This window comes from Phyllobates terribilis, unplaced genomic scaffold, assembly GCF_046119375.1.
Source record: "Phyllobates terribilis strain yellow unplaced genomic scaffold, ASM4611937v1 Scaffold_14__1_contigs__length_39327217, whole genome shotgun sequence".
Taxonomy (NCBI): domain Eukaryota; kingdom Metazoa; phylum Chordata; class Amphibia; order Anura; family Dendrobatidae; genus Phyllobates; species Phyllobates terribilis.
Window position 1 is genome coordinate 27,380,285 of NW_027362774.1, and position 20,092 is coordinate 27,400,376.

The 20,092-nt window shown below is 43.3% G+C and overlaps 1 protein-coding gene across 1 annotated transcript in view; it reads left to right on the plus strand.

The window, feature by feature from the left end:
* The first annotated feature begins 4,934 nt into the window (after positions 1–4,934).
* The window catches only part of SDR42E1 (short chain dehydrogenase/reductase family 42E, member 1), a 44,237-nt gene continuing 29,079 nt past the window's right edge, over positions 4,935–20,092 (plus strand). The window contains exon 1 of the mRNA XM_073659787.1: positions 4,935–5,181. The gene's annotated coding sequence lies outside the window, so the exon portion shown is untranslated. The remainder of the gene's footprint in view (positions 5,182–20,092) is intronic.

The following is a 20,092-nucleotide window of genomic DNA, read 5'->3' on the forward strand; positions in this document are numbered from 1 at the left end:
CCCACCTAATCCCTACACCTAGTAAGGAACTCTTCATTTCTCCATCCATCCTCCCCATTCATCTCATCTCCTCTTCAGAACTATTCCTCAATATTCACTCCTCTGTCTCCAAACACAGACAGCCACCTCATGCCCTCTCCTGCTCCCACCTGCTAACACGTTTCCTGCTCCTTCTGACAGTTGGCGATCTCTCCAAATTCTGGTCCTCCTCACCACATCCCCACAGTCACTTCTACCTCCTATCTACGATCTGTCACAAACTCTCGCAACCTTTCTAACCTTATACCCATCCACCCAGCCCCCGCCTCCCCAACCCCACTAACAGGAGTTCTATGGAACACTCGCTCCGTCTGCAACAAACTTTCCTACATCCATGATTTTTTCATTATTAACAAATTCTCCTTCCTCGACATCACAGAAACCTGGCTCACCCCCTCTGACACAGCCTCCCCAGCGGCACTTTCGTACGGTGGATTCTATCTTTCTCACACCCCTTGCTCCAAGCACGGTGGAGGAGTGGGTTTTCTCCTGTCAGGCAACTGCTCCTTCACCCATATCCCACTGCCACCCATTACTCTCACCTCCTTTGAAGTGCACTGTGTGCGCATCTAGTCTCCCTCCAACCTCCAATTGGCCGTCGTTTACCGCGCCCCAGGACCAGCCACCACCTTCTTTGGCCACTTCACCACCTGACTGCTTTATTTCCTTTCCACTGACATCCCCACTATCATGATGGGTGACTTCAACATCCCCATTGACACTTCCAACTCATCTCTCCAAGCTTCTATCCCTCACTTCCTCCTTCGGCCTTGCTCAATGGTCTTCAGCCCCCACTCACAAAGATGGTCACACACTGGACCACATCTTCACCCGCCTCTGTTCCCTATCTAACCTCTCTAGCTCACCTCTCCCTCTTTCTGACCACAACCTACTCACATTCTCTTCCCTCTCCTCTAGGTGCACAATCCCCACTCCACTAACCTGCACACCCTCGCAGAAATCTCAAACACCTTGACCTACACTCACTCTCTGAATCCCTTCTCCCTCTCACAGGCATAAGTTAATTACACGATGCAAATGCTGCTGCCACTTTATATAACACCACAACAGCTGCAGTTCTCAATTCGGTCGACCCCCTCACACATAACACAGCTTGCCCACTGAACTGGCAACCCTGGCACACCAACCTGATTAAAGAACTGCGAAGGGCCTCCAGGGTTGCTGAGCGTAAATGGAAAAGGTCCCACTCCAACGAGCACTTCATCGCATTCAAACAGTCCCTCACTACCTTCAAGTCCACACTTACTGCAGCAAAACAAACATACTTTTCATCTCTTATATCATCCCTGTCACACAACCCTAAACAGCTATTCAAAACTTTCAATTCTCTCCTCCGTCTCCCGGCGCCTCCTCCCTCTCATCTTAGCCGAAGACTTTGCCTCATTCTTCAAGCACAAGATTGACACCATCAGACAAAGCTTTTGCCTAAAGTCCCTACAACCCCTCATCATAACTACTCAACCATCCTCCTCCAAAACCAGCTTCTCCACCATTACAATCAACTCTCATCTTTACTCTCCAAATCTCCTGGACCTGTCATCAGTGGACCATTCCCTCTTACAACAGACTCGCTCTTCTCTTGGCATCAGAGACTTGGCCCTATCTTGGATCTCCTCATACGTAACAGACAGAACATTCAGTGTCTCCCACTCACACAAGACCTCTCGCACCGTATCTGATGGTGTCCCCCAAGGTTCAGTCCTACGACCACTGCTCTTCTCCATCTACATCTTCGGCCTGGGTCAGCTCATAGAGTCCCATGCCTTTCAGTATCACCTCTATGCTGATGACACACAGATCTACCTCTCTGGACCCGATATCTCCTCCCTACTAACCAAAATCCCACAATGTCTGTCCGCCATCTCATCCTTCTTCTCTGACAGATTTCTAAAACTTAACATGCACAAAACTGAATTCATCATCTTTCCACAGTCTCACTCAAACACCCCAACTGACCTATCCATCAAAGTCAATGGCTGCCCACTCTCCCCAGTCCCGCAAGAGCGCTGCCTCGGGGTAACCTTGGACTCTATCCTCTCCTTTAAACCACATATCCAAGCCCTTTCCACTTCCTGCCGACTCCAACTCAAAAATATCTCCCGGATCCGCACATTCCTCAACCACGAATCTGCAAAAACACTAGTGCACGCCCTCATCATCTCCCGCCTTCACTACTGCAACCTCCTGCTCTGTGGCCCCTCTCCAACGCTCTCGCACCCCTCCAATCTATCCTAAACTCTGCTGCCGGACTAATCCACCTGTCCCCCCGCTATTCCCCAGCCTCTCCCCTCCCCTCCCCTTCACTGGCTCCCCATTGCCCAGAGACTCCAGTTCAAAACCCTAACCATGGCATACAAAGCCATCCACAACCTGTCTCCCCCATATATCTGTGACCTAGTCTCCTGGTAATTACCTACACGCAACCTCCAATCCTCACAAGATCTCCTTCTCTACTCCCCTCTTATCTCCTCCTCCCACAATCGTATACAAGATTTCTCCCGTGCATCCCCCCTACTCTGGAACTCTCTACCCCAACACATCAGAGTCTCGCCTATCGTGGAAACCTTCAAAAGGAACCTGAAGACCCACCTCTTCCAACAAGCCTACAACCTGCAGTATCCCTCACTCCACCATTCGCTGCAAGACCAGCTCTACCCCCACATACTGTATCCTCACCCATCCCTTGTAGATTGTGAGCCCTCGCGGGCAGGGTCCTCGCTCCTCCTGTACCGGTGGGTGACTTGTTTTGTTCAAAATTTATTGTAATTGTTTGTGCTATGTATATCCCTTTCACATGTATAGTGCCATGGAATGAATGGCGCTATAATAATAATAACCAGACCTGAACCAGACCAACAATTTTACCAATGTGATCAGGAAAGTTGATAATCAGTCAGAACATATAGACTCAACCTGGCAGATTTAAAGGAATTGTCTAATGTGTCTAGATAACTGAGCATTTCTAAAAAGACGGGTCTTGTTCTTGGCGGTTACGAATCAATTTGGCTTGTCCCAGTCCATCGGCCACCACAGTGATTTGACGGGAGCAGAACTATCACCTCTTACTTGACGGTATCAATAGCTCTTTTGCAAGGTCATCGTTGCGTTGTGACGCACATGTGATGTCATGCCAGGCCTGAAAATCAAAAAGAAGAGCCAGGGATGTGGTCAGGTAACAGGTGGATCTCCTGCTCTTGTCCAGTGGCCAAAGAACGGTCATGACCGATGGACTAGGAGGTGCTAATCGACTCGCACCAATTCTAGTTAACTTGTAAAAGTGGTCTTAGAGCTAAACAAAAACAGTGTCATGGGGGGGCTCCAGGTTCATTGGTGGGAGTAGAGATTAAAAGCTGGTTCAAAAATGATATACAAGGAGCTTGCCGTGTAGCTGAACACTGGTCAAAAGCCCATGCGAACCTCTGACCATAACCAAAAGAGCCTACCATAGGCATGGAAGCATCAGGACTGGATCACGGATCAATAGAAAAAGGCGGCGTGGTCTTAGGAATCAAGTCTTCTTTTACATAAGGACGGTAAGTAAGTGAGTGTCATTTACATGGGAAAGAGATGGGAAGAAGATAAGCTGATGGAAGCAATCCAATTTTCTGAGCAATGTTATGTTGGAAAACCTTGGATCCCGGCATTCGCGTGGATGTGACAAGTACCACCTAAGTATACATTGCACAGGTCAAGTAACCCCCTTCATGGCATTGGGATTCCTGAATGGCAGTATCTTCTTTACAGCACAATATTGCCCCCTGCCACATTGAAAAAACTGTTCAAGAATGGAGGAAAAAGACAAAGAGTTTAAGTTGATCATTTGTCTCCAACTTCCTTAGCTCTTAATCTGATTGATCATATGTACAGTGGCTTTTTAACGTTTTGACTCTTCCATGAAGGCCTTCTTTATGCAGGCGTCTCTGAACAGTAGAACAATGTACCACAACTTCAGAGTCTGCTAAATCTTTCTAAAGGTCTTTTGCAGTCAAGCGTGGGTTCTGATTTGCCTCTCTAGCAATCCTATGAGCAGCTCTCACTGAAATTTTGCTTGGTCTTCCAGACCTTATCTTGACCTCCACTGTTCCTGGTGACTGCCATTTCTTACTTGCATTTTGAACTGAGGAAAGGACAACTTGAAAATGCTTTGCTATCTTCCTATACCCCTCTCCTGCTTTGTGGGTCTCCACCATTTTCAGAGTGCTAGACAGCTGGTTAGAAGAACCCATGGCTGCTGTTTTTGGCACAAGGTTAGAGGAGGCTGGGTTTTTATAAAGATGGGATATTGCATCACCGGCCTTTGCTAATGATGATAGTGAACAAGCCATAAACCTAAAAGGCTGATTAAGGTCTCAAACCTTGGTCAGTTATCCGAGCACATAAATCTTCAAGGGTGCCCAAACTTTTGCATTGGCCCATTTTCCTCTTTGTATTTTTTACAATGTAAAAGATGACAATATATATATATATATATATATATATATATATATATATATATATATATATATATATATATATATATAATGTGTTTGCCTAAAACACGAAGGAAAGGTGTCATCTTTAACTTTAGGCCTTTTAGAGATCATTGCATCTTCAACTTGCTTAACTGTTCACAAAAACAGTCATTTTGACCAGGGGTGCCCAAACTTTTACATACCACTATAGGATGTGCTGGAAAAACAAGTCAGATCCACGGAGGCCATGTCGAGCAGCTTACAGGTAACAAGTTGGGGCCGGACCCCACAGGACACGTTCGGCGGTCTTGAGTAGACGCCCACTGATCTAAAATTTATATCCTACCCCAAGGAAAGGCAAATCAATTTTAAAAAATAGGATATCCCCTTTACCCTAAAAAAATCAAGAAACAAAACAGCGATCCAAACAGGCAACACTTTAATGAATACGCAGCTGTGATCATTTACATTTTACACATTGGTGGGCTATGATTAAAGACCTCCATCCTCCCAGTTATCGAGCCGCTCTAATTACTGCATGCTGCAAAACACATTTCTATAAATTAAGATGTTGATTTCCTCCTCTTTTTTTCTAAACTCTGTCGTCGGCCTCTGGATCGCTTTGTAGGTTTTCTTTCATCACAAAGGCGGTCTGGATGGGGTTTAAACTCTGCAATAGCGAGAAGAAACCAGGTTTACTGACATCTCCACTACCGATATAACAAACAAGACGTAGTGAGAGCGGAGCAGGCACCTCAGAAACCTGGACGCTCCTTTAAAGAGTAATTAAACTTTTTTTTTTTTTTAATAATAATAATTATTATTTTGTCCAGTATGGAAAGTTATGAAACTTTGCAAATTACTTTATCAGGGAATTTGTCTTTATTCCTGTGCAAAAAAAATATTGCAATTCAAGTAGCTTTTTCACATCTATTTGACTGGTTACAGCTGCACTGACATCAAAATATACTCATTTGGAGTACAGATGATGGCAGTGACATGGTCTGTGTCTCCCTATCTCTGGGGATAAGCTGATGCAGGAGCTTGTTCTTTTAACTAGCGCTGACCCATCACTGCCATCATCTGTACTCCCACTGAATATGATCTGATATCAATGCAGGAAAATAAACTGGGATACAGCAGGGGTTTGGAAACCTCTTATATGCTAATTTTTTATAGGAATGAAGACAAATTTCCTAATAAAGCGATTTGCAAGATTTCATAACTTTCCATGATGGACAAAATTATAAAAAAAAATTTTTAAAAAGTTGCGTTACTCTTTAAAGTTGACATTGTAATTTCCCCAACTGTGATAATTAAAATCTTAAGATCACCCAGTTATATAGTGTCACTGTTCTCCAAAGTAGCAGGGAGTCTACAAACATCGAGGACCAACCGTAAAAAAAAAAAGAAACACTAATTACCACCACAGTTTCTCATGTTAATTCTCATCTGTAATCACGACGTTTGCAGTCACTGCCATCTTATATAGGTTCCTAAATAATAAAATGTTGCGTCTCTTTCATAGAAGCAATCCTAAATGCATTGGGGTGACAACTAATATTTTTGGTTATGTGCATTCTGTAGTTGTCACTGAACCTCCTATAAGTTGTTTTATAAGTCAGGTTATTGCCGATAGTCGCGGCTCCTTCCTGCGGCACCATCAAATTTGCCAATGCCTGTGCCATTGATGCTGCTGCACATGGCGCAGTCTGTCGCCTCTCCTGTGCATTACACCTGTATCTGTTCTGTTTAGTGTAGAAAAAGTCAGGCTTTTGCCAATAATCACTGTTCCACTCTGCTTCAATCTCGAGTTTGCAAACTGCCTGTGACACTGATGCTGCGCAGTCAGGCTTTTGCCAGTAATCGCTGCTCCCTTCTGCTGCAGGCTCAACTTTTCAAACTGCCTGTGCCATTGATGCTGCTGCACATGGCGCAGTCTGTCGCCTCTCCTGTGCATTACACCTGTATCTGTCCTGTTTGGTGTAGCAAAAGTCAGGCTTTAGCCAGTAATCGCTGCTCCCTTCTGCTGCAGGCTCAACTTTTCAAACTGCCTGTGCCACTGATGCTGCTGCACATAGCGCAGTCTGTCGCCTCTCCTGTGCATTACACCTGTATCTGTCCTGTTTGGTGTAGCAAAAGTCAGGCTTTAGCCAGTAATCGCTGCTCCCGTCTGCTGCAGGCTCAAGTCTGTAAACTGCCTGTGCATTGATGCTGCTGCGCATGGCGCAGTCTGTCGCCTCTCCTGTGCATTACACCTGTATCTGTCCTGTTTGGTCAGGCTTTTGCCAGTAATCGCTGCTCCCTTCTGCTGCAGGCTCAAGTCTGTAAACTGCCTGTGCATTGATGCTGCTGCACATGGCGCAGTCTGTCGCCTCTCCTGTGCATTACACCTGTATCTGTCCTGTTTGGTGTAGCAAAAGTCAGGCTTTAGCCAGTAATCGCTGCTCCCGTCTGCTGCAGGCTCAAGTCTGTAAACTGCCTGTGCCATTGATGCTGCTGCACATGGCGCAGTCTGTCGCCTCTCCTGTGCATTACACCTCTATCTGTGCTTTCCCAGTCTCTTGGATGCTGCATGTTCACACTCCCCTACAGAAGGCATCAGGGGTCATATAGTTACTATAGCTAATGCCTACAGATAAATTATACGTTGAAGATGGCAATATATAGAGTTAAGTGGTGGTGGTGGTGGGGATTCATTTTTTCCTCTTCTGCAGGATCCTCCACTCCGCGATGTCTCAGCATCTCAATAGTTATTTGGTCTTTTTAATCTTGTTACCTTTTATCAACGAGACAACTTAACCCGTCTATATGGAAAACATGTCCTTTAAATACAGCCTTAGCGCCTTCCCTGTGATCAAAGCAGGTAAGAGCGAGGCTCCGGTGACAGGCCAGTTTGATGCAGATCTCTCCATGGATTTGTCTGGGCTGGGGGTTGAGGTTTAGGTTATGATAAAGCAGAAGGAGTGATGGGGATTATGGATTGCCTTCGGAGAGCCGTGATAAATTAACGGGCACATGGGCAGCTTCCTTTGACAGCTCTTTGATGTCTCTGGTTCAGCAGGATATACATCAAACCACAAAGGGAATTTTTAGCTATTTATCATTAACTGCAGCCGACCGGTTCTCATCATTGAAATCACCTTCTTCTTTGACCCCTCTGCGATGCTCAAGTCAAAACTTACTACAAAAAAGTTTTGAGACGGGGAAAAAAAAAAAAAAATCAATTATGAAAAATGTATGGCTGTGAAATATATCTGATCTGATTCTGCACTGCTGAGGGGTAAAAGGGTGAAACAGGCTCGGTGTAAGTATTGTGTTACGCTGTACGGAGTTTGCCGCCTGAGTTTAATGAAGTTTTGATAAATTTGAGAACCTCGACCAAATCTTATCCTCTGCTGATAAGATAGAAGGACTAGTGAATGGGGTCAACCGAGATATTTCAGCGAATATAACGCATAACAGCCCTCCTTACAAATGGATATCAATTAGTCTTGCAGGTGCCCCCGCTGGGTGACCGCTGTAATAAATGTCTAAAATGATGACAGTACTGAACGTCTCCAATCTTGGATTTATGGGGGGTTGTCCAAGATAAAAAAATCATGTCTGACCATTGGATATGTTTGGTATTGCAACTAAATGAAGCTGAGCTGCAATACCACACACAACCAATGGTCAGGGGTGGCGCTGTTTCTGAAAAAAAAGGCAGCCATGTTTTTCTAATCTTTTAAATAGGTTGTCACAGGATGGATGATCACAGCTGCTGAGACCCCACTGTTTCTGGCTCAAAGACCCCCTGTCTAAATGGCGCAATAGTGAGATTGCGACCACCGCTCCTATATAAAGTAGAGTTTGCACATGCTCACTAGTGCTCCGTTCACACAGAGGCTTGAGACCCCCATTCTTATGACCGGTGGTATTCTCAGCAGTCGGATCCCCATTCACTTATCCTGTGAATATGATAGTTGGCATTTATAGGATGTCCATTTAAGATCATGCACATGGCCGTATTATGGCTCCCTGAATGGAGCAATAATGCAGATATCCTTAGGTGCTTTGTATGAATATGATCATTTTGGTTAAAAATGATCAGATTTTCTGGATTACCGGATGCTGGATCAATGGAATTTTATTGCAAAAAATATATATATTATAATAGCACTTTTTTTTTTAATTAAAAGTTACAGCTTTTATAAAGTTTAATAGTTTGCATATTTTTATTGTACTATTCAACCTAAGTCTGAACGACAAAAATGCTTCCATGTCAAACGCTGGATATGAGTTTATTAATTTTTCCCTCCGCTCTAATGAGTCAGATGAACGGACAGGGAAAAAAATGCAGTTATTCCTTAGCAGCGCGGATTAGTCTATCACGTGGCTCCAAGTTTCTGCAAATGAACCAAAGTGACAGGTGCGATTCACAGGTCCCCAATCCCCCTCGGACGGACGGCGGGAGCTTATTCTCTGCCGCAGGCTGGAGCCTCGGCAATGAGATGTGTAGTGCGACAGCGCCCCCTGTAGGCTGTGTCCTCAAGCCTCCAACCTTCCTATTCATTAACCTTCCATCTGCCTAGATACTCTGCATCCACCATTGGTAGTGAGCGCGCGTCCCTTGTAATTCGGCAGCCAGATGGTCCCGGTTTGGACATCCTTGACTATAAATAAACTGAATTGAGTCCGCGCCGGGCCGGCCGTGTTTCCGATGCTATGATGCACAATTAAATTCCCATTTATTTCATCCAGGCAAACGGCGCGACATGATGTTCTTTATGGATAAATATTAAACAGTCGATATACTGCAAAACTGTTATAGAAAACATATGTCCCTGCCTTGTACTGCACGAGTGCCCATGGGTGCAGCCAACCAGGCCCTGAAAAAGAGCGCCATTCTATATATGAGCCTATGTAGTGAAACAGAACAAACAAGGCCCGTCCCTTTAAGGCTGGGACTAGATCCCTCTTTACCGCAGCACCATTCAGGTGAAGTTCCTGCGACCAAATAGCAAAAACTCCAAATCGCTATAACTGCTTCCTCCCCAGGCTTCCTAAATTGGATAGAGCTTGTAAAAACAATCACTTTTGCAATTTACTGCTTCTTAAAATTTGCATCCCTTCTTGAGATATTACCATTTTTCTTGTTGCCTAGGAGACCGACCACTGCTGTTGTCGATCTTGTAAGCTCTGCGCTGAAGCTGGCTAGGACTAGAAGGTAACTACATAGCCCCAAAGAAAAACAGGTCTTGCAAGCCCTTACAAACCCTGTGTTCCTTTATAGAAAAGAGCTTGTAAGCTCGGCGTGCGTTCTACCGTCTAACAAGAATGGTCGGTCTCCAAGGCGACGAGCCGTAAACAAAAGAAAAAAGTATTAATGTCTCAAGAATGGCTGAAAATTTTAATAGGCAGTAAATTGCAAAATTGCTCGTAGTTACAAGGACTAGCCGACAAGAAACCACTGATGAAGATGGGATTTAACCCTTTAAGCATCAAAAGACATTTAAAGGGAAAGTATTTTTTCGAATAGATACTGACCGGCAAGATTTGGCTGATATTTCCAAATCACACCTATCCCTTTAATCTGATCATGCATTTGCGATTTCTGATGTCTTCATTGTCCACAAGCTTCTCCTGTCCATAGTACGTGATGCTCAAGACATTCATCTCCAGTATGATTTATCAGATCAAGTACTTGAACACCTAAAGATGGCTGATTTCAGACGTCCTCTATTCCCATCTCAATGCCCTGTGCACCGTAGATATATTTATATGATTGTGTCCTGCCTGCATTACAGGGAACATGATTGATTTTCGCCATTTCACCGGACAGGTCGGCTCGCACGGCCTCTTACGCACTTTTTACACTGCCCTTTATTTCATCTGCTATAAATCTCTTCTCCGGGGTTTCTCCAAGGTCATCAATCTTTTTCCGAGCTGATACGATTTAAGAAAGCAAAGAAGACTATAATAGCAGACAGAAGGTGGCATGATTTACCGTGGCTGCGCAGCCTTCGGGGGACCTCCCTATGCACACCCTTTGATAAGTCGCACTTATTACTGCCCAAATTGATGTGACCACCGCCATAAAGCGGAAGCGCGGGGATGAGGGGATGTCTAATCAACAGGACTGTGTGATTAACTACCAGAAGGATGACTGTAATGAGGAGTCAGGACTAATCACAAGAGCGTCCTAAATGCTGAAAACATACAGCTGTAGAAGAACAAGAAATGGGGATTATTCTGTATTTAAAGAGAAAGTCCAACTCTGACCATCAATTTATAATTCACTTACATAAATATAATCTAGAAAAAAACTATATTCCATTACTAATCTCGACAAATATCCTGTATTATACTCCAGAGCTGCACTCACTATTCTGCTGGTGCAGTCACTGTGTACATACATTACATTACTGATCCTGAGTTACATCCTGTATTATACTCCAGAGCTGCACTCACTATTCTGCTGGTACAGTCACTGTGTACATACATTACATTACTGATCCTGAGTTACATCCTGTATTATACTGCAGAGCTGCACTCACTATTCTGCTGGTGCAGTCACTGTGTACATACATTACATTACTGATGCTGTACTGATCCTGAGTTACATCCTGTATTATACTCCAGAGCTGCACTCACTATTCTGCTGGTGCAGTCACTGTGTACATACATTACATTACTGATCCTGTACTGATCCTGAGTTACATCCTGTATTATACTCCAGAGCTGCACTCACTATTCTGCTGGTGCAGTCACTGTGTACATACATTACATTACTGATCCTGTACTGATCCTGAGTTATATCCTGTATTAATACTCCAGAGCTGCACTCACTATTCTGCTGGTGCAGTCACTGTGTACATACATTACATTACTGATCCTGAGTTGTATCCTGTATTATACTCCAGAGCTGCACTCACTATTCTGGTGGTGCAGTCACTGTGTACATACATTACATTACTGATCCTGAGTTACATCCTGTATTATACTCCAGAGCTGCACTCACTATTCTGCTGGTGCAGTCACTGTGTACATACATTACATTACTGATCCTGAGTTACATCCTGTATTATACTCCAGAGCTGCACTCACTATTCTGCTGGTGCAGTCACTGTGTACATACATTACATTACTGATGCTGTACTGATCCTGAGTTACATCCTGTATTATACTCCAGAGCTGCACTCACTATTCTGCTGGTGCAGTCACTGTGTACATACATTACATTACTGATCCTGTACTGATCCTGAGTTACATCCTGTATTATACTCCAGAGCTGCACTCACTATTCTGCTGGTGCAGTCACTGTGTACATACATTACATTACTGATCCTGAGTTACATCCTGTATTATACTCCAGAGCTGCACTCACTATTCTGCTGGTACAGTCACTGTGTACATACATTACATTACTGATCCTGAGTTACATCCTGTATTATACTGCAGAGCTGCACTCACTATTCTGCTGGTGCAGTCACTGTGTACATACATTACATTACTGATGCTGTACTGATCCTGAGTTACATCCTGTATTATACTCCAGAGCTGCACTCACTATTCTGCTGGTGCAGTCACTGTGTACATACATTACATTACTGATCCTGTACTGATCCTGAGTTACATCCTGTATTATACTCCAGAGCTGCACTCACTATTCTGCTGGTGCAGTCACTGTGTACATGCATTATATTACTGATGCTGTACTGATCCTGAGTTACATCCTGTATTATACTCCAGAGCAGCACTCACTATTCTGCTGGTGCAGACACTGTGTACATACATTACATTACATTACTGATCCTGTACTGATCCTGAGTTATATCCTGTATTAATACTCCAGAGCTGCACTCACTATTCTGCTGGTGCAGTCACTGTGTACATACATTACATTACTGATCCTGAGTTGTATCCTGTATTATACTCCAGAGCTGCACTCACTATTCTGGTGGTGCAGTCACTGTGTACATACATTACATTACTGATCCTGAGTTACATCCTGTATTATACTCCAGAGCTGCACTCACTATTCTGCTGGTGCAGTCACTGTGTACATACATTACATTACTGATCCTGAGTTACATCCTGTATTATACTCCAGAGCTGCACTCACTATTCTGCTGGTGCAGTCACTGTGTACATACATTACATTACTGATCCTGAGTTACATCCTGTATTATACTCCAGAGCTGCACTCACTATTCTGCTGGTGCAGTCACTGTGTACATACATTACATTACTGATCCTGAGTTACCTCCTGTATTATACTCCAGAGCTGCACTCACTATTCTGCTGGTGGAGTCACTGTGTACATACATTACATTACTGATCCTGAGTTACATCCTGTATTATACTCCAGAGCTGCACTCACTATTCTGCTGGTGCAGTCACTGTGTACATACATTACATTACTGATCCTGTACTGATCCTGAGTTACCTCCTGTATTATAATCCAGAGCTGCACTCACTATTCTGCTGGTGCAGTCACTGTGTACATACATTACATTACTGATCCTGAGTTACATCCTGTATTATACTCCAGAGCTGCACTCACTATTCTGCTGGTGCAGTCACTGTGTACATACATTACATTACTGATCCTGTACTGATCCTGAGTTACCTCCTGTATTATAATCCAGAGCTGCACTCACTATTCTGCTGGTGCAGTCACTGTGTACATACATTACATTACTGATCCTGAGTTATATCCTGTATTATACTCCAGAGCTGAACTCACTATTCTGCTGATGCAGTCACTGTGTACATACATTACATTACTGATCCTGTACTGATCCTGAGTTACATCCTGTATTATACTCCAGAGCTGCACTCACTATTCTGCTGGTGCAGTCACTGTGTACATACATTACATTACTGATCCTGAGTTACCTCCTGTATTATAATCCAGAGCTGCACTCACTATTCTGCTGGTGCAGTCAATGTGTACATACATTACATTACTGATACTGAGTTATATCCTGTATTATACTCCAGAGCTGCACTCACTATTCTGCTGGTGCAGTCACTGTGTACATACATTACATTACTGATCCTGAGTCACATCCTATATTATACTCCAGAGCTGCACTCACTATTCTGCTGGTGCAGTCACTGTGTACATACATTACATTACTGATCCTGAGTTACAGCCTGTATTATACTCCAGAGCTGCACTCACTATTCTGCTGGTGCAGTACCTGTGTACATACATTACATTACTGATCCTGAGTTACAGCCTGTATTATACTCCAGAGCTGCACTCACTATTCTGGTGGTGCAGTCACTGTGTACATACATTACATTACTGATCCTGAGTTACCTCCTGTATTATACTCCAGAGCTGCACTCACTATTCTGCTGGTGCAGTCACTGTGTACATATATTACATTACTGATCCTGAGTTACATCCTGCATTATACTCCAGAGCTGCACTCACTATTCAGCTGGTGCTGTCACTGTGTACATACATTACATTACTGATAGAGTTACCTCCTGTATTATACTCCAGAGCTGCACTCACTATTCTGCTGGTGCAGTCACTGTCTACATACATTACATTACTGATCCTGAGTTACATACTGTATTATTCTCCAGAGCTGCACTCACTATTCTGCTGGAGCAGTCACTGTGTACATACATTACATTACTGATACAGAGTTACCTCCTGTATTATACTCCAGAGCTCCACTCACTATTCTGCTGGTGCAGTCACTGTGTACATACATTACATTACTGATCCTGAGTTACATCCTGTATTATTCTCCAGAGCTGCACTCACTATTCTGCTGGAGCAGTCACTGTGTACATACATTACATTACTGATCCTGAGTTACATCCTGTATTATACTCCAGAGCTGCACTCACTATTCTGCTGGTGCAGTCACTGTGTACATACATTACATTACTGATCCTGAGTTACATCCTGTATTATACTCCAGAGCTGCACTCACTATTCTCCTGGTGCAGTAACTGTGTACATCCATTACATTACTGATCCTGAGTTACATCCTGTATTATACTCCAGAGCTACACTCACTATTCTGCTGGTGCAGTCACTGTGTATATACATTACATCACTGATCCTGAGTTACATCCTGTATTATACCCCAGAGCTGCACTCACTATTCTGCTGGTGCAGTCACTGTGTACATACACTACATTACTGATCCTGAGTTACATCCTGTATTATACTCCAGAGCTGCACTCACTATTCTGCTGGTGCAGTCACTGTGTACATACATTACATTACTGATCCTGTACTGATCCTGAGTTACATCCTGTATTATACTCCAGAGCTGCACTCACTATTCTGCTGGAGTAGTCACTGTGTACATACATTACATTACTGATCCTGAGTTACATCCTGTATTATACTCCAGAGCTGCACTCACTATTCTGCTGGTGGAGTCACTGTGTACATACATTACATTACTGATCCTGTACTGATCCTGAGTTACATCCTGTATTATACTCCAGAGCTGCACTCACTATTCTGCTGGAGCAGTCACTGTGCACATACATTACATTACTGATCCTGACTTACATCCTGTGTTATACTCCAGAACTGCACTCACTATTCTGCTGGTGCAGTCACTGTGTACATACATTACATTACTGATCCTGAGTTACATCCAGTATTATACTCCACAGCTGCACTCACTATTCTGCTGGTGCAGTCACTGTGTACATACATTACATTACTGATCCTGTACTGATCCTGAGTTACATCCTGTATTATACTCCAGAGCTGCACTCACTATTTTGCTGGTGCAGTCACTGTGTACAAGTTACATCCTGTATTATACTCCAGAGCTGCACTCACTGTTCTGCTGGTGCAGTCACTGTGTACATACATTACATTACTGATCCTGAGTTACATCCTGTATTATACTCCAGAGCTGCACTCACTATTCTGCTGGTGCAGTCACTGTGTACATACATTACATTACTGATCCTGAGTTACACCCTGTATTATACTCCAGAGCTGCACTCACTATTCTGCTGGTGCGGTCACTGTGTACATACATTACATTAATGATCCTGAGTTACATCCTGTATTATACTCCAGAGCTGCACTCACTATTCTGCTGGTGCAGTCACTGTGTACATACATTACATTACAGATCCTGAGTTACATCCTGTATTATACTCCAGAGCTGCACTCACTATTCTGCTGGTGCAGTCACTGTGCACATACATTACATTAATGATCCTGAGTTACATCCTGTATTATACTCCAGAGCTGCACTCACTATTCTGCTGGTGCAGTCACTGTGTACATACATTACATTACTGATCGTGAGTTACAGCCTGTATTATACTCCACAGCTGCACTCACTATTCTGCTGGTGCAGTCACTGTGTACATACATTACATTACTGATCCTGAGTTACATCCTGTATTATACTCCAGAGCTGCACTCACTATTCTGCTGGTGCAGTCACTGTGTACATACATTACATTACTGATCCTGAGTCACATCCTATATTATACTCCAGAGCTGCACTCACTATTTTGCTGGTGCAGTCACTGTGTACAAGTTACATCCTGTATTATACTCCAGAGCTGCACTCACTGTTCTGCTGGTGCAGTCACTGTGTACATACATTACATTACTGATCCTGAGTTATATCCTGTATTATACTCCAGAGCTGAACTCACTATTCTGCTGATGCAGTCACTGTGTACATACATTACATTACTGATCCTGTACTGTTCCTGAGTTACCTCCTGTATTATACTCCAGAGCTGCACTCACTATTCAGCTGGTACAGTCACTGTGTACATACATTACATTACTGATCCTGTACTGTTCCTGAGTTACCTCCTGTATTATAATCCAGAGCTTCACTCACTATTCTGCTGGTGCAGTCACTGTGTACATACATTACATTACTGATCCTGTACTGATCCTGAGTTACCTCCTGTATTATAATCCAGAGCTTCACTCACTATTCTGCTGGTGCAGTCACTGTGTACATACATTACATTACTGATCCTGAGTTACATCCTGTATTATACTCCAGAGCTGCACTCACTATTCTGCTGGTGCAGTCACTGTGTACATACATTACATTACTGATCCTGAGTCACATCCTATATTATACTCCAGAGCTGCACTCACTATTCTGCTGGTGCAGTCACTGTGTACATACATTACATTACTGATCCTGAGTTACCTCCTGTATTATACTCCAGAGCTGCACTCATTATTCAGCTGGTACAGTCACTGTGTACATACATTACATTACTGATCCTGTACTGTTCCTGAGTTACCTCCTGTATTATAATCCAGAGCTTCACTCACTATTCTGCTGGTGCAGTCACTGTGTACATACATTACATTACTGATCCTGTACTGATCCTGAGTTACCTCCTGTATTATAATCCAGAGCTTCACTCACTATTCTGCTGGTGCAGTCACTGTGTACATACATTACATTACTGATCCTGAGTTACATCCTGTATTATACTCCAGAGCTGCACTCACTATTCTGCTGGTGCAGTCACTGTGTACATACATTACATTACTGATCCTGAGTCACATCCTATATTATACTCCAGAGCTGCACTCACTATTCTGCTGGTGCAGTCACTGTGTACATACATTACATTACTGATCCTGAGTTACAGCCTGTATTATACTCCAGAGCTGCACTCACTTTTCTGCTGGTGCAGTAACTGTGTACATACATTACATTACTGATCCTGAGTTACAGCCTGTATTATACTCCAGAGCTGCACTCACTATTCTGCTGGTGCTGTCACTGTGTACATACATTACATTACTGATCCTGAGTCACATCCTGTATTATACTCTAGAGCTGCACTCACTATTCTGCTGGTGCAGTCACTGTGTACATACATTACATTACTGATCCTGTACTGATCCTGAGTTACATCCTGTATTATTCTCCAGAGCTGCACTCACTATTCTGCTGGTGCAGTCACTGTGTACATACATTACATTACTGATCCTGTACTGATCCTGAGTTACATTATGTATTATTCTCCAGAGCTGCACTCACTATTCTGCTGGTGCAGTCACTGTGTACATACATTACATTACTGGTCCTGAGTTACATCCTGTATTATTCTCCAGAGCTGCACTCACTATTATACTGGTGCAGTCACTGTGTACATACATTACATTACTGATCCTGAGTTACATTCTGTATTATACCCCAGAGCTGCACTCACTATTCTGCTGGTGCAGTCACTGTGTACATACATTACATTACTGATCCTGAGTTACCTCCTGTATTATACTCCAGAGCTGCACTCACTATTCTGCTGGTGCAGTCACTGTGTACATATATTACATTACTGATCCTGAGTTACATCCTGCATTATACTCCAGAGCTGCACTCACTATTCAGCGGGTGCTGTCACTGTGTACATACATTACATTACTGATACAGAGTTACCTCCTGTATTATACTCCAGAGCTCCACTCACTATTCTGCTGGTGTAGTCACTGTGTACATACATTACATTACTGATCCTGAGTTACATCCTGTATTATTCTCCAGAGCTGCACTCATTATTCTGCTGGAGCAGTCACTGTGTACATACATTACATTACTGATCCTGAGTTACATCCTGTATTATACTCCAGAGCTGCACTCACTATTCTGCTGGTGCAGTCACTGTGTACATACATTACATTACTGATCCTGAGTTACATCCTGTATTATACTCGAGAGCTGCACTCACTATTCTCCTGGTGCAGTCACTGTGTACATCCATTACATTACTGATCCTGAGTTACATCCTGTATTATACTCCAGAGCTACACTCACTATTCTGCTGGTGCAGTCACTGTGTATATACATTACATCACTGATCCTGAGTTACATCCTGTATTATACTCCAGAGCTGCACTCACTATTCTGCTGGTGGAGTCACTGTGTACATACATTACTGATCCTGAGTTACATCCTGTATTATACTCCAGAGCTGCACTCACTATTCTGCTGGTGGAGTCACTGTGTACATACATTACATTACTGATCCTGTACTGATCCTGAGTTACATCCTGTATTATACTCCAGAGCTGCACTCACTATTCTGCTGGTGCAGTCACTGTGTACATACATTACATTACTGATCCTGAGTTACATCCTGTGTTATACTCCAGAACTGCACTCACTATTCTGCTGGTGCAGTCACTGTGTACATACATTACATTACTGATCCTGAGTTACATCCAGTATTATACTCAAGAGCTGCACTCACTATTCTGCTGGTGCAGTCACTGTGTACATACATTACATTACTGATCCTGAGTTACATCCTGTGTTATACTCCAGAGCTGCACTCACTATTCTGCTGGTGCAGTCACTGTGTACATACATTACATTACTGATCCTGTACTGATCCTGAGTTACATCCTGTATTATATTCCAGAGCTGCACTCACTATTTTGCTGGTGCAGTCACTGTGTACAAGTTACATCCTGTATTATACTCCAGAGCTGCACTCACTATTCTGCTGGTGCAGTCACTGTGTACATACATTACATTACTGATTCTGAGTTACATCCTGTATTATACTCCAGAGCTGCACTCACTATTCTGCTGGTGCAGTCACTGTGTACATACATTACATTAATGATCCTGAGTTACATCCTGTATTATACTCCAGAGCTGCACTCACTATTCTGCTGGTGCAGTCACTGTGTACATACATTACATTACAGATCCTGAGTTACATCCTGTATTATACTCCAGAGCTGCACTCACTATTCTGCTGGTGTAGTCACTGTGTACATACATTACATTACTGATCCTGTACTGATCCTGAGTTACATCCTGTATTATACTCCAGAGCTGCACTCACTATTCTGCTGGTGCAGTCACTGTGCACATACATTACATTAATGATCCTGAGTTACATCCTGTATTATACTCCAGAGCTGCACTCACTATTCTGCTGGTGCAGTCACTGTGTACATACATTACATTACTGATCGTGAGTTACAGCCTGTATTATACTCCAGAGCTGCACTCACTATTCTGCTGGTGCAGTCACTGTGTACATACATTACATTACTGATCCTGAGTTACATCCTGTATTATACTCCAGAGCTGCACTCACTATTCTGCTGGTGCAGTCACTGTGTACATACATTACATTACTGATCTTGAGTCACATCCTATATTATACTCCAGAGCTGCACTCACTATTCTGCTGGTGTAGTCACTGTGTACATACATTACATTACTGATCCTGTACTGATCCTGAGTTACATCCTGTATTATACCCCAGAGCTGCACTCACTATTCTGCTGGTGCAGTCACTGTGTACATACATTACATTACTGATCCTGAGTTACATCCTGTATTATACCCCAGAGCTGCACTCACTATTCTGCTGGTGTAGTCACTGTGTACATACATTACATTACTGATCCTGTACTGATCCTGAGTTACATCCTGTATTATACTCCAGAGCTGCACTCACTATTCTGCTGGTGCAGTCACTGTGCACATACATTACATTAATGATCCTGAGTTACATCCTGTATTATACTCCAGAGCTGCACTCACTATTCTGCTGGTGCAGTCACTGTGTACATACATTAC